This window comes from Aedes albopictus, chromosome 3 (genome assembly GCF_035046485.1).
Source record: "Aedes albopictus strain Foshan chromosome 3, AalbF5, whole genome shotgun sequence".
NCBI classification, from domain to species: domain Eukaryota; kingdom Metazoa; phylum Arthropoda; class Insecta; order Diptera; family Culicidae; genus Aedes; species Aedes albopictus.
Genome location: NC_085138.1, coordinates 197151713 through 197177720, shown reverse-complemented (window position 1 = coordinate 197177720; position 26008 = coordinate 197151713). Strand labels below are relative to the sequence as shown.

Genomic DNA, 26008 nt, shown 5'->3' with positions numbered 1-26008 from the left:
CATAACTGGTACAGAGTTCTTATCATTGGTATACGCTGTAATAAATACTAAATGTAGTTTTGCCTCCGTTTCTATATTTTTCCTGTGAAGGTTGGAAACCAAGCCATCTTTTAACTTAATGATGACATTCGTTGGTCTTCTCATTGTTTTTGTACAAAAAATTTTCCTTAGGTAGTGCCATAATTGGTACAGGCACCCTATTACCAATCTCATCTAAAAATTTGGTCGACCCAATTTCCAGTGACACAGCCGTAAAATTATATTCATTTTATAGAAAATTTGGCAACTTTGGGTAAAGTTTACATACAAATGCTTTTGCAAAAGTTTCACCTAAATTATGTTTAAACTTTCTTTGACTTAATATCTTTTGAATGAGACCTGGGGTTTCGAAATCGGACGCAAATTGGCGGAGATATGGGCCTTAAAAAATGACATGTTTTTTAGGGGGTGACCCCAAACTTTTGATCGGGAGTGTATTTTATCTGCTTTGGTTTTTTGGAAAATATTGAAATTTCAACTAGGGTCGAACTTCTGCTTCAGCTTACTCTATCTGATTCGATATTTCATGAAAATGTTCAATAGGGTTAGAGCTAGAGGATCAGAGTTATGTTATTTTTCAAAAGTTGTTTACTTTTGTTTTGGTGGTATGCGAGATTTGTCCTTGTCTTTCTTGAGCAGGTAAACGATTGCAAATCTGCAAAGTAATCTGTCAGTTAATAACTATGCGAGTGATCATAAAGTGCTATGTTTATAAACATGACAAAATTGGGGTAGATAAATTCAGATCACCACTGCATTATGTTCATTCTCAGAGCTGAAGTAGACATGATGCATCATACCTATCTGCTTGAAAGCTCAAATCAGTGCTAAAATTTCAGATGGGTGTACCTGATTCTGTACATAACAGTGTCTTTCAAAGTTTTCGGTCGAAGTTTATATTTTCCACGCAATCCACAACCGCTACTAGACAGATAAATTGCTCGTTTTTCCGATAGCAAAGCTTTTACACCCTTCGGAAATGTTAATGCCCAAATAAAATTATTTCAAAATATTGAACAAATTAGTCCATGTACTTCCAAGAATTCTTTCAGAAAGGAAGGAAAACAAAGTTCTACGTTATTTATCTAAAATATTGGTAAAAAAATAGATTATTTTGTTCCAACATTAGCACTTCTTGAGCAGTGCTAGGATTTCTTCCAGAATGTTGTTTAAAACTGGGTTCTTTAAGGGTATCCAGATTATCATATAATCTGAAACTCCACCCAAGTCTAGGTAAGGTCTTTGTCAATGACCCTTTTGCATTTGTATATTGTGTGGCAGGCACGATCACGAATATACACAGCTAATCGCGTTTGAGATTTTACCAAAATCTCAACCGCTGAGCGTTCGGTAATGGATTTTTAACGAAATTCTGTAAAAAAATACCAAATTTCGGTAAAATGTTATCGTTTATCTGTCAAACTCTGCGTGACGTACTTAATGGATGCTCCCTAAAACAAACTTAACAGTTGAGATTTCGGTAAAACATTACCGAAGTCGGGGATTTTTCTAACTATGTACTCTATGCCCAAGGAAAGTGCTGCTTTACGAAAAGTTAGATTAGTTCATATATTTTTTTTTGTATTTGTACAAATAAGATTTACCTGGGAGGAGAACGTACCTCTGGAGCCGACCTACTGATACCTTGCCTTATGTCTTTAAGCTTAAAGCAATTTTAAAACCAACGTGTTATTTTACGAAATATTCGGCTAAACTCCAACACTTTGCCCCACTTTATCAAACAGCAAAACCTTTTGTACGCTTGCACAGAACAGTTGCAAGTCCATGATTGGCTTTTACTTGGCTTAAAGCAAGGAGCACATCAAAAAACTTTATGGTTTTAAATCCATTCAATACCGCAATCAAACCCAGGGTAATCGTAAAAACTATTATCTTCAAGGCATCATATAGACTGCACTGCCAATCGAAAACGCACGGCCATATATTTAAAATCACATAAATTTATTTCCACTCGGATATCGTCTCCAGCCGATATCTCACCGACCCTGACCTTTTTGTTTTCCATTCGTCGATGATGATTAACACATTTGTGGGCGCCCATCTACAAAGCTGCACTCAGCTGCAGCAGTTTAATGCACTCTCTTTGTGGGTCTTACCCTTCGACGATCTGCATATGTAGAAACGTGCAGGCTCATTCGCTTGAACTCCTCAGTACTCGAAACCTTGTTTTGTTTCAGTTCTGAGTTGCATCGCCGTCAGTCTCATTGTGTCGAACGAACGTGTGGGTAGATGATATGCACTTTCAAAGTCCTACGTATCGTTTTGCGATTGCATTCTGCAGACTGCTGCTGCTGTTGCTGTTGACAAAGCCTTGGTTTTTAAATTTTGTATTACAGTCTTATCGCTGGCTAGTTGTAAACTCCATATTTGTGCGATATAAAATCGTTGCGGCACTGGAGAGTATTACTCACATGATTCCGACTGCGTTCTAGAGAGGAACGGCCTCTGCGTAACTGCGGCAAAAACATCAACGCCTCAAGCCATTAACATGTGTGGAGGTGATTGGATGGATAAACTTCGCCACACCACCGCCACTGCCGGATCTACTGTTGATGCGTAGAATAATTGAATCAAAACAGAATACACAAAAGTAGTCAGACAAGAATATGACGACAGCGTCCCATATAGCCATAAGTATGCCAGTCAGTCAAGACCCGGCTAGAGGCTATCGTACGGCCGGCCGACCGGTAGTAGGTATAAATTGTGGTAGGCCACCTTGACATTGTTTCCCGCTTCAGTGTTCCTGTGTTCCGAATGATGCAAAACCGAGCCAGAAGAGAACCATGAGGAATTGCAATTCGCGGCGAAATAACAGCTGGTTATGTGTGCTTTGTGTGAAAGGAAATTTTGTAGGCCATTTTTTGACACAATGGACACATGCATTCATATATTATTGGCTTTGAAACTTTTACTCAATTAAATTTTAAATCAAAATGTGTGATTATTCTAGATTCAAATGTTAATTTGCTAGCTAATCAATTACTACGAAATTGATTTTTTTTCTCCGTTTCACTGTTTTAGTGTCATGGACACAAAAAAATAATGCAAGGAATATGCATTTTAAGCCCTTACTGCCTAATTATTATCACATCATCTGCAAGTAAGAATAACAGCTGATTAACGCCTGCACTATGATGTCCCGAACACACTAAGTTCTTTGAAAGTATGTTTGTTTAGGGAAAGAAAAATAATATTCACACATTTTTCCCTTTAGTTGACTACACCATCCCTCTTTTCATTATCCTCGGAAAAGGTATTGAAAGTATTGAAAATTACCCTCATTATCAACGGTTTATTTCAAAAGAGCAGCAAAGATATTCTTAACCTATTGATATTTACTTTTTGATTTTATTTACGATCCTCATTCGTCTCTACCAAGCGAGCAGTAATCGTGGAAAAATCCATTACAAACTCCTTGTCTCTATCTGGAACGTGATGAATTAGCACCGAGTGACCGGGCGCAGAGGATGGACCAGAAATAATTTGTTTACCAAAAACAAATTTGAACCATTCTTCTTCATATGTACATCGGTAGAGTTGTCCTTCCGACTCGACATTCAATTCTTGTTTCAATAGCCAACAGCATAGAGGAAAATCTCCCCTTAGTAATTAGTTATCTCAATGAAAGGCAATTTAATGACAGGCCATTAGCCTGGGACACGGTTTATATGGGAAAATCTAAAATATGCAAAAACTCTACACTTTTTAAGTTCCAGTTCGGTCCCATTTCAAGTGTGCAAAATTTCAAATCGATCGAGAAAAATATATTTGAGTGCCCACCATTCTTAGTTTTTCATACGATTTACTGTGTCGCTGAAATTTTCCACAAAGAAAAATAGCTTGAGCTCATTCCTTGATCCCTTAAAATAAGTCGATGAATAATTTTTGTAATAAACTTTCACGAGGTTTCATACCTCCGAATACCGTGCGACTCGATCGATAGAATGACGAGATTTTATTATGAATTGTTATGCCTTACATGTCAAACAGCGTTTTCATGGTATTCAGATGTCAGTCAATAACTTTTTCCACATGCTTTCCACATGGATTGCTTTGAGCACTTCGGATGGTTGGTTCCTCGTAATATTTCCAACATAAAACACTCATTGATGTACCTTTAGAGGGGGGCAACCTGTGGAAATTTTTCTTTGAATAAGTGATTTTCCCCATAGTAAATCGTAGGTTTAAATTTTGTTGTCCCGTAACGTTACGGCGAAAAATCTACCACATCAAGTTTCAATCTTTCTATTTTCCTACCTAAAGTAGGAGCGTTGAGTATTATTTTTGTGTTTTGACTTTTACTGCCATGGTTTTTGTTATTGATTATTTATTTTTTTCCTCTTCAAACTTGTGTTTGTCAAACCAATCAATGATGCCTCAACCCTTCGGCTCCATCAACATCTTCAACATCGAAATGCAGATGTGCATGTTATTTATATGTTTAAACTTGTATACTAATATACTCTTTTTCAGGAATATCAAGGTAAGTTCATTTAACATATCTGTAAACTCAAGTGCACAAATTTCCCAAATGGAGCAGAACGTGCCTCTGGAGCCGACCTACTGATACCTGAAACTCAAGTGTAAACCATCCATCAAATGTCAGCTGCGCTGTAGACTGTCGAATAGAGCTCCTCATAACAACCCCACCCTAATAACAATTCCTTTTCCATAACGTCTATAGAGATAGTTTGGGTGCCCTGCATCTCCTCAAGTAGATGTTAAACTAACATTCCTACCCTTTCCTAGCGATTGTAAGGACGTGTCCAGGTATACAATGTGATGTTTGTTTCGACCCAAGGATGGGAACACTTACTTGCAAAGAGTTACACTCACTTGCTGTTTTCTCAGCTCAGAAGCTTGCAATCAAGAAACAAAGTATGGACGACTTTTGCTTTGTGGTTTTGTCTAAAAGTTTGCCGAATAGAGTAAGGGTCGCACACGCATACCGAAGTCGTGATGGAGCTGCAAAGGCAACTCTCCACGAGGTGAATGTAAATTACACTCACCTCGTGGAGAGTCGCTTTTACAGCTCTGTCACGACTTTAATATGCGTGTGCGACCCTTACTCTATTCAGCAAACTTTTAGACAAAACCACAAGGCAAAAGTCGTCCATACATCATTTCTCAATTGCAAGCTCCTGAGCTGAGAAAACAGCAAGTGAGTGTAAGTCTTTGCAAGTGAGTGTTCCCATCCCTGTTTCGACCAACTCTAACACGTAGAAAAAGGCGATAATCCCAAACGTTATGTATAACCACCCACGATGTGAACAATCATCTATGCTATGATATGCTATATCTTGATTTTAATTGTGTTCATGGAAAATCTTATTTACCGAATAACTTTGAGAACAATAGTTTGAAAACGCATTCAACTTCACCGAACACTTCTATTATGATAGAATGATTGACGAAATTTTAAATTTTATGTAAACATGTTAATCCAAAAGAAACAATGTCATCTAAAAGGTGACCAAAACATCATTTTTTTTTTCGATGATTCGCTTTGGAACTCACCAACAACTATTTTGAGATATGTAGAACAGTTTTAAATATCAAACAAAAATTGAGACGAATGCCGCATAGCGGTAGTCTCCCACAAAAAAAAAAAAAACAAAAATTTTAAGTTTGTATTGCTCAGTTAAAAAAAAAAACAAAAATGCTCAAATTGTACCCTACCTTAAGGCGGGGTTGAGTATTGAGGAATTGAAGAAGGTATTTAATGTTCTTTTCCGAATGAAGTTCGATTGGTATCGAGAAGATTTTTGACCAACAACAACAAAAAGAAACAAAAAAAACTATTTTTACAAAACATTTTTTGAAATTTTTGTGATTTTTTAAAGAAATTTTGACAGAAAAAACATTAAGATCTTTCCCTAATAAACATGCATGCAGTACTCAATCGACTCATTATGAATACTCCTAGTGTTTGCGTAGTAAATTTCATTAGAAACGTTATCAAATTATCACGGTTCTCAGCGTTCCCCATATAGCCGATGTTGTAAAGTGCGGATATTCTGCAAAAAACATACTGAGAGTAACGGATTCGATTCCAGGTCTAGAAGCTTTTCGTAAAGGAATCATACTTGATTTTCTTGGCCTTAGATTATCTTTATGCCTACCACACGATATACACATGCATTTTTTTTTGTTATAACTATATATAAGTCAGTCTGTACAACATTATTGTTGAAGACGTTGGAATTAAATAAAAATGGTTATTGTCAGAGAAAGTTCTCAGATAATATCTGTGAAATATCGGAGAAGCAGATTTTGTCCCTGTTGGGACGTTACGCAATGAGTAAGAAGAAGAAGGATAGTTTAAGTATAAATATTCGCATCCACGTAATGAGCTTCCTTTTATTCGTTAGAAAAACAAAAATTAAAAGAAATACAAAAATTCTTTCTAGCTTGGTCAATGTGTCGCAGGTGTTAATATTAGATTTTTCAGCCGCTTCATTCAAAAATCTGTATTTTGCATTGCAAGCATTTGATACAATTTTTACTAGGAAGTTCTCTTCAACTCCTGCTGGAATTCTTGGGATTGCACAGAAAATGACATCTGCCTGATCGTTTATAAACGACTCAAAGAGACTAGTAGAAGTTTCGTTACTCCTTTTAAACCGGGAGCGGTCGCGTCGTGTACTCAGTACACGCACCATGGAAAAAAAGCTCGCTTGTGGTACACAGCGTATGCGTGGCGTCGCTGAGGGTGCCCGAAGATGCGACTGCTCGACTGTTCCTGAAAATTATTGAAAGTTGTCATTCAGAAGCTTCCTCAAGATTTCTGCCGTCTTTACAAAAATGTCTTGAGGAATTAGAAAAAGTGTATATTTTCACAAATTTTCCCATCTTTTTTCACCAGTGCGTGGGTATAACATTCCTTTACCAATCCCCGTTTAAAAAATATATTATATTTGATTCTTAATAAAGCCGAAAAGGGTCTATTGGGGACGCATTTTTGAACTCGGTAAGCTGATGTTTATTTTTAGTGCAGAATCATGCATCAAAATTGTTATCGTCTTCCCATACAAGGCTAGCATTTTCAAATCGATTTTAATTTTATTTTCAAGCAAATATGGTCACTTCAAATATCCATTCTCCATAAACAATGCAGCGATTGAGCGCAAATGTTTTCCGTTGCTCACTAATATCTTATATTTCAAATGTACGTTGATTTTTCAGTTGCATTTTTCTCGATGTGAAAGACCACGTAGGTCCTGTCAATAGACCTGTCCGTAAACTATAAGAGAGGGAGGGGGGTCTGGCTAAAGTCTATACTCCACAAATTTCGAAAATTGTGTATGGGAAAAAGTCTACGAAGGGGGAGGGGGTATCTGAGATGGCCAAAAATGGGTCTACGTAGTATATGGATAGCGGCGTAGTGATCCGTTTGTGATTTTTTGGAAAATCGTTCAATAACTTCACCAATAACACAAAAAACTATGTTCAGATGATCGAGCGGTGTTATAGCCTTTGATACTTACCAGCTCTAGAAATACGTTTTGTCTTTGATACATGCCAGATTTGAAATTGGTTTGTATGTTTTGCAAAATTAAAGAGAGTGTTTAGGCATATACGTTGCTATACTTTTACATCATCGATTATACAGCTTAGGACAAAATTGAGCAATTTACAAGAAAAATGTAGAAAACGTTGCAAAATTGTAAAAACAAAATGTAAGTAGTTTGCTATGGATCTGATTGAATGTGATTGATTTTCAAATACAACGTTGACCCCTTGGTTAACCCACCCTACTATACAGCATATATAAAATATGTTGTTAAGGTCTCAAAAAGATCAACAAACCGTTTCAAAAATTGAAAAACATCTTTAATGAATGACCAAAGACCAAAGACCAAAAATAAATCAGAAACTGAAAACATCAAATGAATCAGCAGTAATTTTTGAAATTTGCTTTCAACTCGTTTTAACTCTGAACAGTTTTTCTTTCATTCAAAATAGTAGAAACGTACAGGCATTTTCCAGTCCATCAAACCGCTCTTAGATTTGATGACACGAAACATCGATAATAACAAACACTCGGCACGATTTAACTACCCCCTCAGCCACCCATGGTGTCTCAACACACAACACCGCCCATTTCTGAAAGTGTAAGTGTTTGCGCTCTGTCTCTTTTGAGCATGAACTAAACAGTAGTCTCCCGGTGTGACGTACTCCAACTACGTGTAGTGCCCATCTACGTTGATTTCGATAAAATTCACTTAAAAGTAGAACCCAGTTTATGAGACACTAATTGGACAACTTTGTGGAATAGTAAGCCACCATGCGCCTCCATAATTGTTCATTTTGCTGTGCGTTCCGTGATTGATGCCATATGATGGCGTGTTGAGAACAATTAGTCAGAAACGGGTTTACTTGCACGCGATACCAATTAGCGTCCTATATGGTAGAACTGTTGTACGTACCCACTCGCGGTACTATGATTAATTGTTCGTATCAAAATGAACGACATCGCCGTAAACACTACCACAACAACGAACGGGAGGCAACGCCGAGTGGCCTTATCATAGTTACTAATATTTTTTCCCTCCCTGGTGCAGTTTTGTAAGCCGATGCACAACGATATTAAATGCGGTCAGGCACGTATTAATAGCAGAATGCAAAACGCGCAAAAGCCACGCCGCTGTCGTTTTCTAAGGTCATTCATTTGAAATTCAAAACCTTAACGTCCGTCACCAAGTGATGGTGATAGCGATGGGTTTTGCATTAGGTCGAATTAGAGTTTTCATACAACAATTGCTGCGAAATACTTCGCGATTCACTTATCGACCCGTATTGCTTGAATAGGCAAAAAACCGAAACAGCTGTTTCAAAGTTTTGTGTGTGCGATGCTGTTATGTGACGAAGTCTGACGAATATAGAACCATCACGTACGTAACCAATCTTTCAAAGTATTCCACGGCGGAAACCGCCTGCCGCTTCGTAATGATGTGTATATACGGCTTCGTGCTCGAAATGCTTTGCCGCACCACATTCAAAACAGTTTCCGAAGTGTATATAGCCCGCGGAAAACAACAACATCACTGTCTAGTCGAACCACGATAATTAGAGCAAACTAAAATTAATATATGTTTGTGTCGTTTGGTTTCGTCCATCCTGCTTTCCTTCTACGTTCGTCGTCTTCGACAAGGATTATCCGCTCGCTCGTGGAAAACCTCACATACACCATACACTTTTCACAGAAAATTTTCCACCTCACGATGTGCGTTTTCAGTCGTCGTTTTATTTATTTTTCTCACTAAAATCAACCGCCGTCGTGATTGAGCGCATGAACTGACTCCCCCACACTCTGAAAAGTCCCCCGCGCGCAGCACCAAGAGCAACTCCCCAAATAAATACTTTTATTTTCACCTTCAATGTCGCATTTATGTCCTTTTTCTTCACTTATTCACACAAACCGTGAGTAATTGACTTGGTCTAATTATTGCGTTCTGGTTTCGCGACCGCACAAAGAACTTCCCAACAACGACGTCCCTAACTCAGAATTTCAGGCTTTGTGTGAACTTGTGCTCATTTCATGCGCTAATTATGCAAATATGTGCACTTGATATTGGAAACTTGATAGACAAGACTAGAAAAGACACCGCGATGCATACCGCGCGCAGTCAGCTAGAGTCGGTATGGTACACTACCAGTCAAGTCGCGCTACACTCGTACACTTCTACCACAGCCTTCACTAATAGGCCGATCGGATCCGACCTGTTTGAAAGAACTGCTCGAATCAGACTGAAGCTTTGAGTGCGACGGAGATTAACTTGAAGCGTTCCACCTCTACGGGAGGTGTTAAACGGCTACCGATCGGATACACGGATCGAGATCTCCGCGGGAGAGTGAGAATATCATTTGCAAATTTATGATCTACTTTGCACGACAGACAGTCATCGGCGCGGGAGTGAGTGTATTTAGCACCAAAAAGAAACGACTCGACTTTTGTGTGTTCACGTCGTCAAACTGTTCGTCCATTAACAAACAAATGCCGATAGCGCACATGCACGTCTATCGAGCTAGTCCCATCGTCCGAGCAAGTTAAACAAAACACACAAAGAGCGCGCGAAACTCTAACAGTGGGCTGGAAATATACATATTTCTCTATCCATGGAAAAAGTTTTATTCTTTGATTTGTTGCAATTACTCCCATTGATATCATCACCGGTTGTGCCCTATGGGGTTACGTAGCCCACAACATCGCGAAGCATCGCAATGCATCATCATTCAAAATAGATGTCAAGACCAACAATTGAAAAGGCCGCATCAACATTTTGTAAACAAACATGTTTCTGTCGACTTGAGGCCTGTTCGGGGGGAATTTTCACGTGGTTCGGACGTTCGGACTTGCAAAACTCGATGGCCGAATAGAACAAAAGTCGGACGCGTCTGCTCGGTACAAGATTTATTTTTCTACTGCTTTATCTGACAAAGGTTTTCTATCATAGAGGTACAACAAATGCGTGTATGTAATGATGTGCGTGTCTGCACTGAAAATAAAGTGGACTGTATTTTTCTTGCTGCGCAATCATACACCCCCCGTTGGGTCGTTAGATTCAACATCTGGGAACAGACAGATCCTGGTAACTGCCCGTTTGTACTCGCTGCCCGCCGTCTTGACGGTAACCACTCTCACCACCTTGTCCTCGCCTGGATGTGTGGCAGTGATGCGGCCTAATTTCCACTGCTGGGGTGGAACATTTTCTTCCCGTAGTAACACCAAAGCACCTACCTGGATGTCCAATATACCGTTCTTCCATTTTTGTCGTGTTTGCAGAGTATGGAGATAGTCCACGGACCACCTCTTCCAAAAATGGTCCCTCATGTACTGCACGTGCTGCCACCTTGACAGCCTGCCGATTTTTTCCCCATCATACGAAGGCTCCGGAATCGCTTGACCAGTGCGCCCAATCAAGAAATGCGATGGAGTTAAAGCCTGCAAATCATTCGGGTCATCCGACAAAGGGCATAGCGGCCGCGAATTCATAATCGCTTCCGCTTCCGCAAGGAACGTCGCCATCTCTTCGTACGTTAGTCTTGTTTCTCCTACAACACGCTTGAGCAAGTGTTTCATTGCCTTGACTCCGGCTTCCCAAATGCCGCCAAAGTGTGGGCTTCGCGGCGGTATGAAATGCCAGGTGATGCCTTTCGTGGTACAGAACTCGGTTAGCTTGTCCTTGTGTAATTGGCTTTGAAAGAGTTGTCGTAGGTCCGCTAGCTCATTAGCTGCTCCGGTGAATGTGGTAGCATTATCCGAATAAAGATCAGAAGGAGTGCCACGTCGACTCGAAAATCTTTGCAACGCTGCCAAGAACGTCTCCGACCGCAAATCTGTGCACAGCTCCAAATGTACTGCCTTCACAGCCATGCACACGAACACCGCAACGTACGCCTTTACAAATTTTGGTTTCCTACCACTCTCTCGGAGTACGAACGGTCCGGCAAAATCTACGCCAGTCGAAGCAAACACAGGTGCAGGGGTGACACGGTGACTCGGCAACTGACCCATGAATTGGTTCAACTGCGATGGCTTGTGCTTGAAACATCTGTAGCATCGACTAGTAATCCGCTTGACAGTCGTCTTCACCTTGATCGGCCAATACTGCTGACGAATGATTGAGATCAGAGCATTCTGACCAACGTGAAGGTTTTTCTCATGTAGGTGGCGAACCAGCAGCTCGACCACCGGGTGCCTTTCCGGTAGCAGTAGTTGATGTTTACCTTCATATGGAATGTTTGAGTACTTCAGCCGCCCGCCTACTCTGACGAAGCCTTCATCATCTACGAATGGGGCCAACCCCGACAGATTATTCCTCCTTTTTCCTCCAGATTGCAAGTACTTCAACTCTTCCTTGAATTCCTCCTGTTGCACGATTTTGAAGATAGTTTGCGTAGCTCTGGACAGTTCTCCAGCGGTGATCGCATTGCTGACCGGATTTCTCTTCTTCGAACGAGTTATTTCAATAAACCGCCATACGTACGCCCAGGCACGTTGCAGTCGTTCAAAGTTGCTGACTCGACACCAATTTGTTGACGGTTTTTCTACGGTTGTTGCAAGGACACTTTTTGAACTCCGCAGTTCTGGCAGGTCTTCGTCCGCCAGCACAGGAACGACTTCATTCTTCACTTGCCGAGGTTGTCTCTGCTCTGGTGCTGCTCTCCACCAAAGTTCTTCTTCAATCAGGTGCTCCGGACTACAGCCTCGTGATAGGACATCAGCGGGATTGTTCTCAGACCTGACGTAATACCATTTGTAGTTCTGAGTCAGCTCAACAATCGTAGCTACCCGGTTGCACACGAACTCGTTCAAAACCGCAGGAGATTTTTTCAGCCAGCTTAGACAAATCATCGAATCGGAGTACAGTGTTACACTGTCGAACTTCACTTTCAGAGATTCAATCGCTTTCTGAACTAACTGCGCCAGCACTAGTGCTCCACACAATTCAAGTCTTGGTATTGTCATCGGTTTCAGAGGGGCGACTCGGGATTTACTGCATACTAGCTGAATGTTGATCGTGCCGTCGCTGGCCTCGCTTCGAACATACAGAACCGCACCATATGCGCGCTTCGATGCATCACAGTACCCAAGTAGCTCGACCTTCGTAGCGTCACCGGGGATGACGCACCTTTTCTTCCTGATTTGTCGCACTGAATCCAGCTGTTCACGAAACGCCAACCAGAGCTGCATCTGTTCATCGGGTAACTCATCGTTCCATCCTAGCTTCAAACGCCATAGTTCTTGCATTAGCAGTTTCGCGGTGGTGACTACAGGACCTAGAAATCCCAGCGGGTCGAATAGCATACTGATTTCCGAGAGTACCGTCCTTTTCGTGGGCCTAGCTTTGTTGAGCAATGGGAGAGGTACGTTGAACACGAAGTAGTCTTGGCCCGGATTCCAAATCAAACCAAGAGTCTTGATAGTGTCATTGATCTCAGACATTTCAAAATCTACCTGTTTCTCCTGTAACTCCGATGGAATCAGTTGTAGGACCTCTGCACTGTTGGAGCAAAATTTATGCACGCCGAATCCACCTCTATTCAACATAGCCGTTAGCTGCCTGTAGAGTTCCTTGACCTCTGCTGCTGACTTGCCACCAGTGAGAAAATCATCTATGTAGCTGTCCTCCTTGACAACCTTTGCTGCCGCAGGAAAGTTTTCCGCTTCGTCCGTAGCCAGTTGAATCAATGCCTTTGTTGCCAGATAGGGAGCACTCGAACAGCCGTACGTGACTGTTGTCAATTCGAAGGTAGACACTTCGTTCGCATCGTTCAGCCAAACAATTCTCTGGTATTTCCTATCCTCAGGATGTATTTGTACCTGGCGGTACATTTTAGGTACGTCCGCTGTCAGTGCCACCTGATACGTGCAGAAACGCAGCATGATAGTGACCAAATCGCTCTGCACGGTAGGTCCTACTAGTTGAGTGTCGTTCAGTGATACGCCAGTCGATGACGCCGCCGAGGCGTCGAACACTACCCGAACTTTCGTAGTCGAGCTGGCCTCCTTATAGACTGCGTGGTGCGGTAGGAAATAACCTTGTTCGGGGTTGTGGGATACTTCCTGCATATGGCCCAAGGTGACATATTCTTCCAGAAACTGCTTGTACGATTCTTGCTTGGACGGGTCCTTGGCTAGACCGATCATCAGTCTCATAAACCGACGCTTCGCATTCTCGTATGAGTCGCCCAGTTGACTCTTTCGATCATTGAACGGTAGTCTCACCACGTATCGCCCTTCGCTGTTGCGGCTATGCGTCTCTTCGAAATGCTGCTCTACAGCACGTTCTGCTGCAGTCATCTTCCTGGTATAATACCCTGCCTCTAATTCCCAGAACTTGGAGAGGGTACGATTGACATCTTCGTGGGTGGTGTTTAGGTGACAAACTCGTTGACGGATAATTGGTAGCCGGGTTTTCGCTGAACCGCTTACGACCCACCCAAATACTGTTTCGGCCAGAATCGGGAAGTCGGAACCAATTTTGAGACGCCCTTTCTTCAGAACATCGTAGTACAGCTCAGCGCCGATAATGACATCGACATTGTCCGGCACATTGAACGTCGGGTCTGCCAGCTCTATACCGGCAGGAAGTGGCCAGTTTTGAGTTTCTACCTTACCTGTTGGTAACTCGGTGATAGACGGCGTTACGATGAAGTCAAGAACAGCTGTAAACTCGCCATCCCGAGAGGACACTTTAGTTTGGACGACCTTGTTGACCGTTGTCTTCATTCCGTTCAGTCCGCAGATAGTAATCGGCGGATTGATTACCGAAAGCTGCATGTTCAGTCGCTTTGCCAGTTTCTCCGTGATGATGTTGGACTCGGAACAGCAGTCCAGCAACGCTCTGCAGGTAGTAGTTGCGTTACCCGAACCAAACACTACGATCTTCGCTGTAGACAGAAGAACCTGTTTCGGAACTGCTTGCGTTTGTGTGCAGCAGCTGACCGTTCGCTGTTCTGCTGCAGGCGGCGCGTCTTCTTTCTTCTCTGCTTCCACTTGATTTTTTGGCTGAGCAGTCTCAACCTTCTTCTTGGGATCATCGGAGCGCTCGTTGTGGAGAAAACTGTGGTGATGCTTGGAACAGGTCTTGCAGTGCTGGTCCGATGAGCACTCCACTGTGCGATGCCCTGGACGCAGGCAATTGAAGCATAAACCCGCTCTTTTGACCTTGTCGAAACGTTCTGGTACAGTTAACTTCTTGAAGTCGACGCACTTGTAGATAGTGTGGGAGTTGGAGCAGCACGGACATGACTCCTTGTTCGTTTGGACAAACATCTTCGTCTGCCTGGCCTTCGACGCTGCAGGCTGCTGGCCAGATTTAGTAGTTGCCGGTGGTTGATTGATGTGGGTGTAACTCGATAACTTCTGGAGAACGCGACTGCGCTCCTTGAGGAACTCCATCAGATCGTCGAACGACGGCAACTCCCCGCGATTCAGTGAGGACTCCCACAGCTTCCTGCTTTCCCTATCTAGTCGCTTACTGATAAGGTTGATTAGAATCATCTCCGATAGGCCCTCTACCGGTAGTTCTTGATTCTTTAACGCGTCAACGTGCTTCGTACACGTCTCAACTAGCTTTCGCATCTCGTCGCCATTTTCCCTGGTCAGTCTCGGTAGATCAAGCAACGCATCGATATGAGTATCGATTATCAATCTCTCATCTTCATAGGCGTCCTCCAGTAAACGCCATGCTGAATCGTAGTCATTGTTGTTAATCACCTCTTGGTCGATCTTACCTGCTGCGTTACCGATCAGGGAGTTTTTTAGGTGGTACAATTTTATCGCCGGCGATTCGTTCGGATAGCGGCCCATTACGGTTTGAAACATACATTTGAACGAATGCCAGTTTTCTAATTTCCCGTCAAATGTCGGCAGTGGTACTTGAAGGTGAGGGACGCTTTGTACCACCTGTGGCCTTGGAAGAAACTCTGACGCGTTGGCATTTAGCGACAAAGCTTGGCTTGATTCACTCCTTTGCAGTTCAGCAAGTTTTGTTTGAGCCAATACGTACAACTCGGCATGGAGTGTTTCAAAATTGAGATAATCGTTTTTCCACTCACCTTTTTTATCCTTGGCGACGAGACTTACCGCTTCGTTGTACACCAAGTCGTACTCGTCATACGACTTCTGAATCGTTTGCAGTTGAAGATTCAGATAATGCACATTCTTCGCAGCATCCAGATTTAATGCTTCTTTGATACGAAACATCTTCTCCTTTATCAGCTCCAGTCGTTCACACAGATTCTCCATCTTACGCTCCATTTCTTTTTTCTCTTTTTTCGCCCGGTCTAGCTCTTTCTGGTAGGCAACACTGAGCTGTAGCGACCTTGGCAAGGGGTTTACAACGGGATTCACTAAATTACACTGATCACTTTCTTCCGTATCAGCAGCTTCCACACGAACGCTTGATCCCGTCAATTCTGCCAAAAGGTTTCTTCTTGTTACACTTCTTGTCACCCTTGGGGTTTCACTGTATTCTTTTCTCGGTTTCTTTTTTTGTTCACTCATTTATCTTCATTATGTTTTAGTTTGTTTCGATATCGCAAGCTTTAATCGTCACACTACCACTTTCGTATTTCACTTCTGTACATACCCACACTTTTTCCCGAAGCGTTGCGCTTCATTCGCTTTTCCTAACACAGCTTTTGTGTGCAGCAACCCAACACAACACTACGTCACTACACCGCTCGGGTGGATCACGGATCCCATACACTTCTACACATTCATTGGAAGCCCTGTGCTTCGCATGTTATTACTAGCACGCCCTGTGCGTGAAGCAACCCACCACAAACATAACCTAACTTCGTTCCGTGCCACACCACCCGGGTCGGGAGCTTGCTGACACAAGTACACTTTTCTTCGTTTGAAGCGTCGCGCTTCGCTTGCTTTTGCTGGCACACTTTCTGTGTGCAGCAATCCAACACCAACACACTTGTTTTACGAAAGAATTTTGCTTCTGGTTTTCTTCGTGGCCGCACCGCTCGGGTGGGAAGCCACTGCCACAATCACTTGAGCCTTTTCACTGAAAGCCCTCTGTTGGCACACCCTGTGTGTGCAGCCCATGAACATAACCACACTTCGGATTAGTAACTTCCGACCGGGGCAGAACGCCAAGTCGGAGACAAAGCACTACTCAATGATCGGCTGGCGATCTTCCGCTCTGTGCGGGCGGATTCACTTTTTCACTAGGATTATGCTAGCAAGAGCATCGTGGTTTTTTGAACACGTTTATTCCTGCACACCGCTGCGCCGATTTGCAGCAATGGCGGCACGGTACACTTGTTGCAAAATCCAACGTTTTCTTGCACTCGCGATCGCGGTCACAAACGAAACCGATCGAACCATCCGGGAATCGCAAAACCGTCCATATCCGGATCCCGATAGGACCAAAAATGTTCGGGGGGAATTTTCACGTGGTTCGGACGTTCGGACTTGCAAAACTCGATGGCCGAATAGAACAAAAGTCGGACGCGTCTGCTCGGTACAAGATTTATTTTTCTACTGCTTTATCTGACAAAGGTTTTCTATCATAGAGGTACAACAAATGCGTGTATGTAATGATGTGCGTGTCTGCACTGAAAATAAAGTGGACTGTATTTTTCTTGCTGCGCAATCAAGGCCTTTTGAACTCCATCCACACACCTCACCACCCCTAACAGAAAGCGCAAACATCAAGCTTTTTGTTAATGGTGGTGAGATACGTGGGTGGATCCTAGAAGGCCCTAAGTCGACAGAAACGAGTTTGTTTACGCAATGTTGATGGGGCCTTTTCAATTGTTGGTCTTGATGTGAGCTTTTTATTTATGCGTTCACATGGAATACCATGCGTCTCCATGGATTTGCCGTAATGTCTTTTCCTCTTTAGGGGAACGGAGCCCATCTTCAGCATAGTGCTCCCATTTTCATCCTATCGAAAGCAAAGGTAATAACCACTATGTGTTTTGTTTTTTATATGTTTGTATTTTTTGTTAGGGATGAACATGCCTGATAATAACAAAAAAAAAAACGGAAACAATTGATTCGTAAAAATCTCGGTTTTTTGGAATAGGATGAACGATTCTATAACCTTCCCCAGAAAACCAATCCCCAGAATGTACGATTCCCCAGAAAAGCTTAATATACTCTGCTAAAAAGTATAATTCGATAAACAAACAGTACAATGATGATCATAATGGTATGTTATAGGCAAGGATTTTAACCTTATAGTGTTTTTACGCGCAAACATCTATTTCTTGTACGGTATATATAACAAATTAAGTGATGTATACATACATACATATCCTTAAAAATATTCTACAATGGTTCTAACGTTTAATTACCATTGTATACAGTTGTATGTTGATTTTTGAACCTATCTTGAAAGTTCACAAACTGTCATCATTCCAGTTGCTATCAAATGTTTTGTTCTAGACAGATTTGTAAAAATTGTGCAGCACGTGTTTCGCGATGAATAACGTTTTAATTGTGATCCGCAAAATTTACAGTGAAAACGCATTTTCTACTGATGTTGTTCAGTGTTCAAAATGTTGATGGACCAGTTTATTTATGGCCGGTTTATATTAAAAATCTGTCGAAAACTTTGAGTTACTCGGAAAGACTCAACTGATCACGTTTTTCTACGTAAATGGTTGGAGGGATCCATCCCAATGGCTGTTCCTAATTATTCGCTTCAAAGGCCCCTCTTTCATGCGGTATGAGAAGGACTTTTATCATTATTCCAATACTATGGAATATAAAAACTGAACATATAAGCAGTTTTAATACCAACAATTCTTATAACAACTCAAAAATAATTTTAATGAAGAAGGAAGGAAGATTCATTGTTTTCCTTTCGGCATACAAAAACCCAACAATGTTCCTTCTTTTTAAATACTATTTTTCTTAGAATTAAGGAAATTAGTAAAATTATTGAAATTATAACTGCTTACATTTTCAACATAGATTTTCTCTTCTTTTCTACACAGGCTGTTATTTCGAATTGCACTTTTCAGGAAACCATGAGCATTATTACAACCACCGGTGTTAAATTGCTATAATATTTATGATAAATTTTCTCAAATTTCTAAGCACCTGTGCTTGTAGTGCCGATAATTACCTGAACATTGTAACTCAAAAAAACAGCCTATGTACAAAAGAAGGGAAAATCTATGTTGAAAAAGTAAGCAGTTGTGATGCCGATAATTTCCTGAAAAGTGCATTTTAAAAGAACGACCCATGCAGCAAAGAAGGAAAAAACTATGATGAAAGTATAAGCAGTTATAATTTAAATAATAGTATACCAATTGCCTACATTCTAAAAAAAAGCTTGTTTAAAAAGAAAAAGCATTGTTGGGTTTCTGAACGCCGAAAGGAAAACAATGTCACCACAACATTTTTCGATTCAAATTTTAGTCTCGCAAACAGGTTCGCACGATGTACGATGGCAATTATCGTCTGTTTGTCTGTGATGTCACTTTTTTCCTTCTTCGTTAAAAATATGATTGAGTTGTTATAAGAATTGTTGGCATTACAACTGCTTATCTGTTCATCAACCATTTTCCCTACTTTTGCATAGGCTGTTCCTTCGAGTTGCACTTTTCAGGAAATTATCGGCATAACAACTGCTTACTTTTTTAACCCTCTAATACCCAATCCCGCCTTTAGACGGGGTATAGTTTGAGCATTTTTGTAATTTTTGTTTCGTGAAAAATCAATTTTTTATTATTTTTGGCTGATATTTCGGACTGTTCTGTATATCTCAAAATATTTTTTGGTGTATTTTAAAGCGTATTTACATTTTCTAAAAATCATTGAAAAAATGATGTTTTAGTCACCTTTTAGAAGTCATTGTTTATTTAGTATTGAATCGCTACAATTAACATATTTTAAATTTTTCCCAAATCATTCTATCCTTGTTTAATGGTTTAAGCGGATCGAATACACTCTAAAATTATTTTCCTTAAAATTACACGGAAAATAAAATTTTCTGTGAAAAAAATTTAAAATAATAATATTTCAACAATAATCATACAATCTCAAAATGTTTTCATATCAAAAAATCCGTTCCCCAAATTGGCTTCCAGGAAAAATATAACAGTGTGGGGATGCTCAAAAATAAAAATTAGAAAAATCAAAAACTGAAATTCACGAAATCGAGAATTAAAAAGAATCATCTTCCAAAACATGTTTAAATCGATTTTAGATGACGAAAAATGATATTTAGATCAAAATCAAAAATTTGGGTATTAGAGGGTTAACATAGATTTTTCCTTCTTTTTTTGCATAGGCTGTTCTTTCGAAATGCACTTTTCAGGTAATTTTGGGCGTTACAGCCACCACCGGTGTTAAAATTGCTTAAATATTTATTAAATATTTTAATATTTAAATATTTAATTTTAATTTTTAATATTTAATTTTAATTTTTAATATTTAATTTTAATTTTTAATATTTAATTTTTAATATTTAATTTAAGGGGGCTATTTTATAACTCGAGTCGACCGTAATTTCATGTGACTCGATCGTTGTCGAATTATACAAAACGAGTTAGTCGATGGATGTCGAGTAAATAGTCTAGCACAACGAATGCTCGACTCACTAAAACGACTCGATGAAAACGGTCGGCCACCTGTCATCGCACAGCAATCAGTGCCTGCTGCGCACAGTGATCAGACAGATTGATGTGCAATTTTGAATTTTTACCAACAACCAACATGGTTTTGTGCGCGTAGGGATTTTTTTTTGCATTTTATTAGTAAAACTACTCTAGAATATTCATTGGAACCCGTTTTAAACCCTTCATCAGTCGCGCCAAAAAGAGATACACGAGCGATCGCGTCGGGTATTCAGTATACGGCATACGCTTTAAATTATGGTTGCAGTACTAGATAGCATATTGGTGTATTAGGCAAAAATGTCCAGCTGATTATGAGTGTTTGGTAGCTTGGTTGGTAGTGGACATGTAGAACCGACCAACCCGATCTGGTCCTGTCGTGAGTGTCGGAATGGCCCCCGCGGAACCCTTGGCACTCAGTCAAGGCCGCCTTGGTCAGGACACCAAAGCTAGGCATGCGGCGGCTCTTTCTTGATGATTCATCATATCCATCATCTTAGCGAACCAACGGTTACCCTGGTGAACCCGTGGCCACCGGAATGTGCCCTGGAGGAGCTAACTTCGAAGAAATTTTGACCATAGTGCCAAAACTAGGCATGCGAAGACCCTATATTCACCTTTTATCATATATGTACACCATCTTATTATCTTTAAAAAGGATTAATGACCTCCCTGGCCAACTCGTGACCACCGGAATATGCTCTGGAGGAACCTGCTCCGAGGACGCTTTGGCCATAGCGCCAGATCTTCTATCTTTTTATGTTTATCCTGTGTTTAGGTGATCAAAACCTGATTCTTCGCCTGCAGGCATCTAAGAAACTGAAACCAGGAATTGCGTCGGAATGAACCGATTACACTCAAGGAATTCCTCCAGAAATTCCACTAGGGATTCCTCCAGAATTCCTTCAAAAATTTATCTAGGAATTCCTCCAGATATTTCTCTAGGAATTCCTACATAATTCCTCTAAGAATTCCTCCGGCAATTCCTCTGAGAATTCCTCTGGAAATTTCTCTAGGAATTCCTCTAGCAATTCCTCCAGGAATTGTTCTAGGAATTCCTTCAGAAACTCCTCTAGGAATTTCTCTAGGAACTCCTCTAGGAATTCCTCAAGGAACTCCTCTAGGAATACCTCCAGGAACTTCTCTAGGAATTCCTCGAGAAACTCCTCTAGAAATTCCTCCAGAAATTCCTCTAGGAATTCCTCCAGAAATTCCTCAAGGTATTCCCCCCAGAAATTCCTCTAGGAATTCCTCCAGGAATTCCTCTAGCAATTCCTCCAGGAATTCCTCCAGGAATTCCTCCAGAAATTCCTCTACGAATTTCTCCAGGAATTCCTCTAAGAGTTTCCCAGAAATTCCTCTGAGAATTTATCCAGAAATTCCTCAAGAAGTTTTTCCAGAAAATTATCTAGGAATTTCTCCAAAAATTCCTCTACGAATTTCCCCAGAAATTCCTCTAGAAATTTCACCAAGAATTCCTCAGGGAATTTCGCCAGAAATTCCTCTACGAATTTCCCACAAATTCCCCTAAGAATTTCCCACAAATTCCTCTAGGAATTTCTCCAAATATCATCTAGGAATTTCTCCAGAAGTTCCTCTAGAAATTAAACCAGGAATTCCTCCAGGAATTTCTCCAGAAATTCCTCTAGGAAATTCTTCAGAAATTCCTCTAGAAATTTCCTCAGAAATTTCTCCAGAAATTCCACTAGGAATTTCTCCAGAAATTCCAATAGGAATTTCTCCAGAAGTTCCTCTAAGAATTTCTCCAGAAACTCCTCTAGGAATTTCTCCAGAAATTCCTCTAGGAATTTCTCCAGAAATTCCTCTAGGAATTTCTCCGAAAATTCCACAAGAAATTTTTCCAGAAATTCCTCTAGGAATTTCTCCGGAAATTCCTCTAGGAATTTCCCCAAATATTCCTCTACGAATTCCTCCAAAAATTCCTCTAGAAATTCCTCTAAGAATTCCTCTAGGAATTTCTCCAGAAATTCCTCTAGCAATTTCCCAGAAATTCCTCTGAGAATTAATCCAGAAATTCCTCAAGAAATTTCTGAAGAAATTCTTCTAGGAATATCTCCAGAAATTCCTCTGGAATTCCCAGAAATTCCCCTAAGAACTTCCCAAAAATTCCTCTAGGAATTTCTCCAAAAATTCATCTAGGAATTTCTCCAGAAGTTCCTCTAGAAATTTAACCAGGAATTCCTCCAGGAATTTTTCCAGAAATTCCTCTAGGTATTTCTCCAGAAATTCCTCTAGGAATTTCTCCAGAAATTCCTCTAGGAATTTCTCCAGAAATTCCTCTAGGAATTTCTCCAGAAATTCCTCTAGGAATTTCTCCAGAAATTCCTCTAGGAATTTCTCCAGAAATTCCTCTAGGAATTTCTCCAGAAATTCCTCTAGGGATTTCTCCATAAATTCCTCTAGAAATCAGGCTTATTCTGCGCGGCGTGTGAGGTGAGACAAGTCGAATGAGGTGACAAAAGTCGACTCGCCCCATTTGATTTACATTAGTCGTCTCACGTCACGTGAGACGAAACCGTCCGTCTCACCTCACACGCCGCGCAGAATTAGCCTGAATTTCTCCAGAAATTCCTCTAGAAATTTCACCAGGAATTCCTCAAAGAATTTCTCCAGAAATTCCTATACGAATTTCCCAGAAATTCCTCTAAGAATTCCCGAAAATTCCTCTAGGAATTTCTCCAGAAATTCCTCTAGGAATTTCTTCAAAATGTCCTCTAGGAATTTCTCCAGAAATTCCTCTAGAAATTTAACCAGGAGTTTCTCTAGGAATTTCTCCAGAAATTTTCTCTAGGAATATCCCAGAAATTCCTCTAGGAATTTCCTCAGAAATTCCATTTGGAATTTTTCCAGACATTCCTCTAGGAATTGCTCCAGACATTCTTCTAGTCATTTCTCCAGAAATTACTCTCGGAATTCCTCCAGAAATTTCTTTCGGTATTTCTCCAGCAATTGCTGAATAATTTCCTCTAAGAATTACTCCAAAAATTCCTCTAGGAATTCCTCTAGTAATTCCTCCGGAAATTCTTCCAGGAATTCCTTTGAAAGTTCCTCTAGGAATTCCTTTGAAAGTTCCTCTAGGAATTCCTTTGAAAGTTCCTCTAGAAATTCCTCCGGAAATTTCGCTAGGAATTCCTCCGGAAATTCCTCCAAAAATTTATCCACAAATTCCTCTAGGAATTCTTCCAGAATTCCACAAGGAATTCCTCCACAAATTCTTCTAGAGATTTTTCCCAAATTCCTCCAGAATTCTTCCAGGAATTCCTCCAGGAATTCCAACATCATTCCTCAAGGAATTCCTCCGTTAAATTTTCTAGGAATTCCTCCGATTATTCCTCTAGAAATTCCTCTGGAATTCCCCTAGGAATTCCTCCAGAGGAATATTCGGAAGAATTCCTAGAGGAATTTCTGGATGAATTCTGGATGAAACCCTCAAAGGAATTTGTGGAGAAATCCCCTAAAGAATTTCTCCGGAAATTCCTGCAGCAATTCCTCCGGGAATTTCTCCAGAAATTCCTCCTGAAATTCCTCCAGAAATTCCTCCGGAAATTCCTCCGAGAATTCCTCTGGAAAATCCTCCAGGAATTCCTCCAGAAGTTCCGCCGGAAATTTCTGCAGGAATTCCTCCGGAAATTACTGCAGGAATTCCTCCAGGAATTCCTCTTAAAATTCTTCAAGGAATTCTTCCAGAAATTCCTCCAATAATTTAAACTCCTCCAGAAATTCCTCTCGGCATTCAATTCCCAGAGGAGTTTCTAGAAAAATTCCAAGATAAATTTCTGGAAGAATTTCTACAGGAATTTTTGAAGGAATTCCTAAAGGAATTTCTGGAGGAATTACTAGAGAAAATTCCTAAAGGAATTTCTAGAGGAATTTCTGGGGGAATTTCTGAAGAAATTCCTAGAGGAATTCCTGGTGAAATTTCTAATGGGAATTTCTGGATAAATTCCTAGAGGAATTTCTGGGAAATTCTGAGAGGAATTTCTGTAGAAATTCCTAGAGGAATTCCTCGTGAAATTTCTAGAGGAATGTCTGGAGAAATTCGTAAAGGAATTTTTGGAGAAATTCCTAGAGGAATTTCTGCAGAAATTTGTTGAGGAATTCCTGGTGGAATTTCTAGAGAAATTTCTGGAGAAATTCGTAGAGGAATTTCTGGAGAAATTCCTAGAGGAATTTCTGGGGAAATTTCTTGGGGAATTTCTGGATAAATTCTTAGAGAAATTTCTGGGAAATTCTTAGAGGAATTTCTGGAGAAATTCCTAGAGGAATTTCTGGAGAAATTCCTAGAGGAATTCCTGATGAAATTTCTAGAGGAATGTCGGGAGAAATTCTTAGAGGAATTTCTGGAGAAATTCCTAGAGGAATTTCTGGAGAAATTCCTAGAGGAATTTCTGGAGAAATTCCTAGAGGAATATCTGGAGAAATTCCTAGAGGAATTTCTGGAGAAATTCCTAGAGGAATTTCTGGAGAAATTCCTAAAGGAATTTCTGGATAAATTCCTAGAGGAATTTCTGGATAAATTCCTTGAGGAATTTCTGGAGAAATTCCTAGAGTAATTTCTGGAGAAATTCCTAGAGGAATTTCTGGAGAAATTCCTAGAGGAATTTCTGGAGAAATTCCTAGAGGAATTCCTCGTGAAATTCCTAGAGGAATGTCTGGAGAAATTCGTAGAGGAATTTTTGGAGAAATTCCTAGAGGAATTTCTGAAGAAATTCGTTGAGGAATTCCTGGTGGAATTTCTAGAGAAATTTCTGGAGAAATTCGTTGAGGAATTTCTGGAGAAATTCCTAGAGGAATTTCTGGAGAAATTTCTTGGGGAATTTCTGGATAAATTCTTAGAGAAATTTCTGGGAAATTCTTAGAGAAATTTCTGGAGAAATTCCTAGAGGAATTCCTGATGAAAATTCTAGAGGAATGTCTGGAGAAATTCGTAGAGGAATTTTTGGAGAAATTCCTAGAAAAATTTCTGGAGAAATTCCTAGAGGAATTTCTGGAGAAATTCCTAGAGGAATTTCTGGAGAAATTTCTCGAGGAATTTCTGAAGAAATTCTTAGAGGAATTTCTGGAGAAATTTCTGGAGGAATTTCTGGAGGAATTTCTGGAGGAATTTCTGGAGAAATTCGTAGAGGAATTTCTGGAGAAATTTCCAGAGGAATTTCTGGAGAAATTTCTGGAGGAATTTCTGGAGAAATTCTTAGAGGAATTTCTGGAGAAATTCCTAGAGGAATTTCTTGTGAAATTTCTAGACGAATTTCTGGAGAAGTTTCCAGAGGAATTTCTGGAGAAATTCCTAGATGAATTTTTGGAGAAATTTCTAGAGGAATTTCTTGTGAAATTTCTTGACGAATTTCTGGAGAAATTTTTAGAGGAATTTTTGGAGAATTTCCAAAAGGATTTTCTGGAGATATTCATAGAGCAATTTCTGGAGAAATTTCTAGAGGAATTTCTGGAGAAATTCTTAGAGGAATTTCTGGAGAAATTCCTAGAGGAATTTCTGGAGAGGAATTTCTGGAGAAATTCCTAGAGGAATTTCTGGAGAAATTCCTAGAGGAATTCCTCGTGAAATTTCTAGAGGAATGTCTGGAAAAATTCGTAGAAGAATTTTTGGAGAAATTTCTAGAGGAATTTCTGAAGAAATTCGTTGAGGAATTCCTGGTGGAATTTCTAGAGAAATTGCTGGAGAAATTCGTAGAGGAATTTCTGGAGAAATTCCTAGAGGAATTTCTTGAGAAATTTCTTGGGGAATTTCTGGATAAATTCTTAAAGAAATTTCTGGGAAATTCTTAGAGGAATTTCTGGAGAAATTCCTAGAGGAATTCCTGATGAAATTTCT

At 40.4% G+C, this 26008-nt stretch overlaps 1 protein-coding gene across 5 annotated transcripts in view; it reads right to left on the bottom strand.

The window, feature by feature from the left end:
• LOC109411624 (monocarboxylate transporter 14) overlaps window positions 1–26008 on the bottom strand; it is a 130467-nt gene that overhangs the window by 75316 nt on the left and 29143 nt on the right. The window contains exon 1 of one of the 5 annotated variants that reach the window (XM_062858099.1): window positions 9436–9812. The exons of 3 other annotated variants lie outside the window; for them this stretch is intronic. The gene's annotated coding sequence lies outside the window, so the exon portion shown is untranslated. Of the gene's footprint in view, window positions 1–9435; window positions 9813–26008 lie in introns of those variants that run through there. One more of the 5 variants, XM_062858102.1, reaches the window with a different exon arrangement.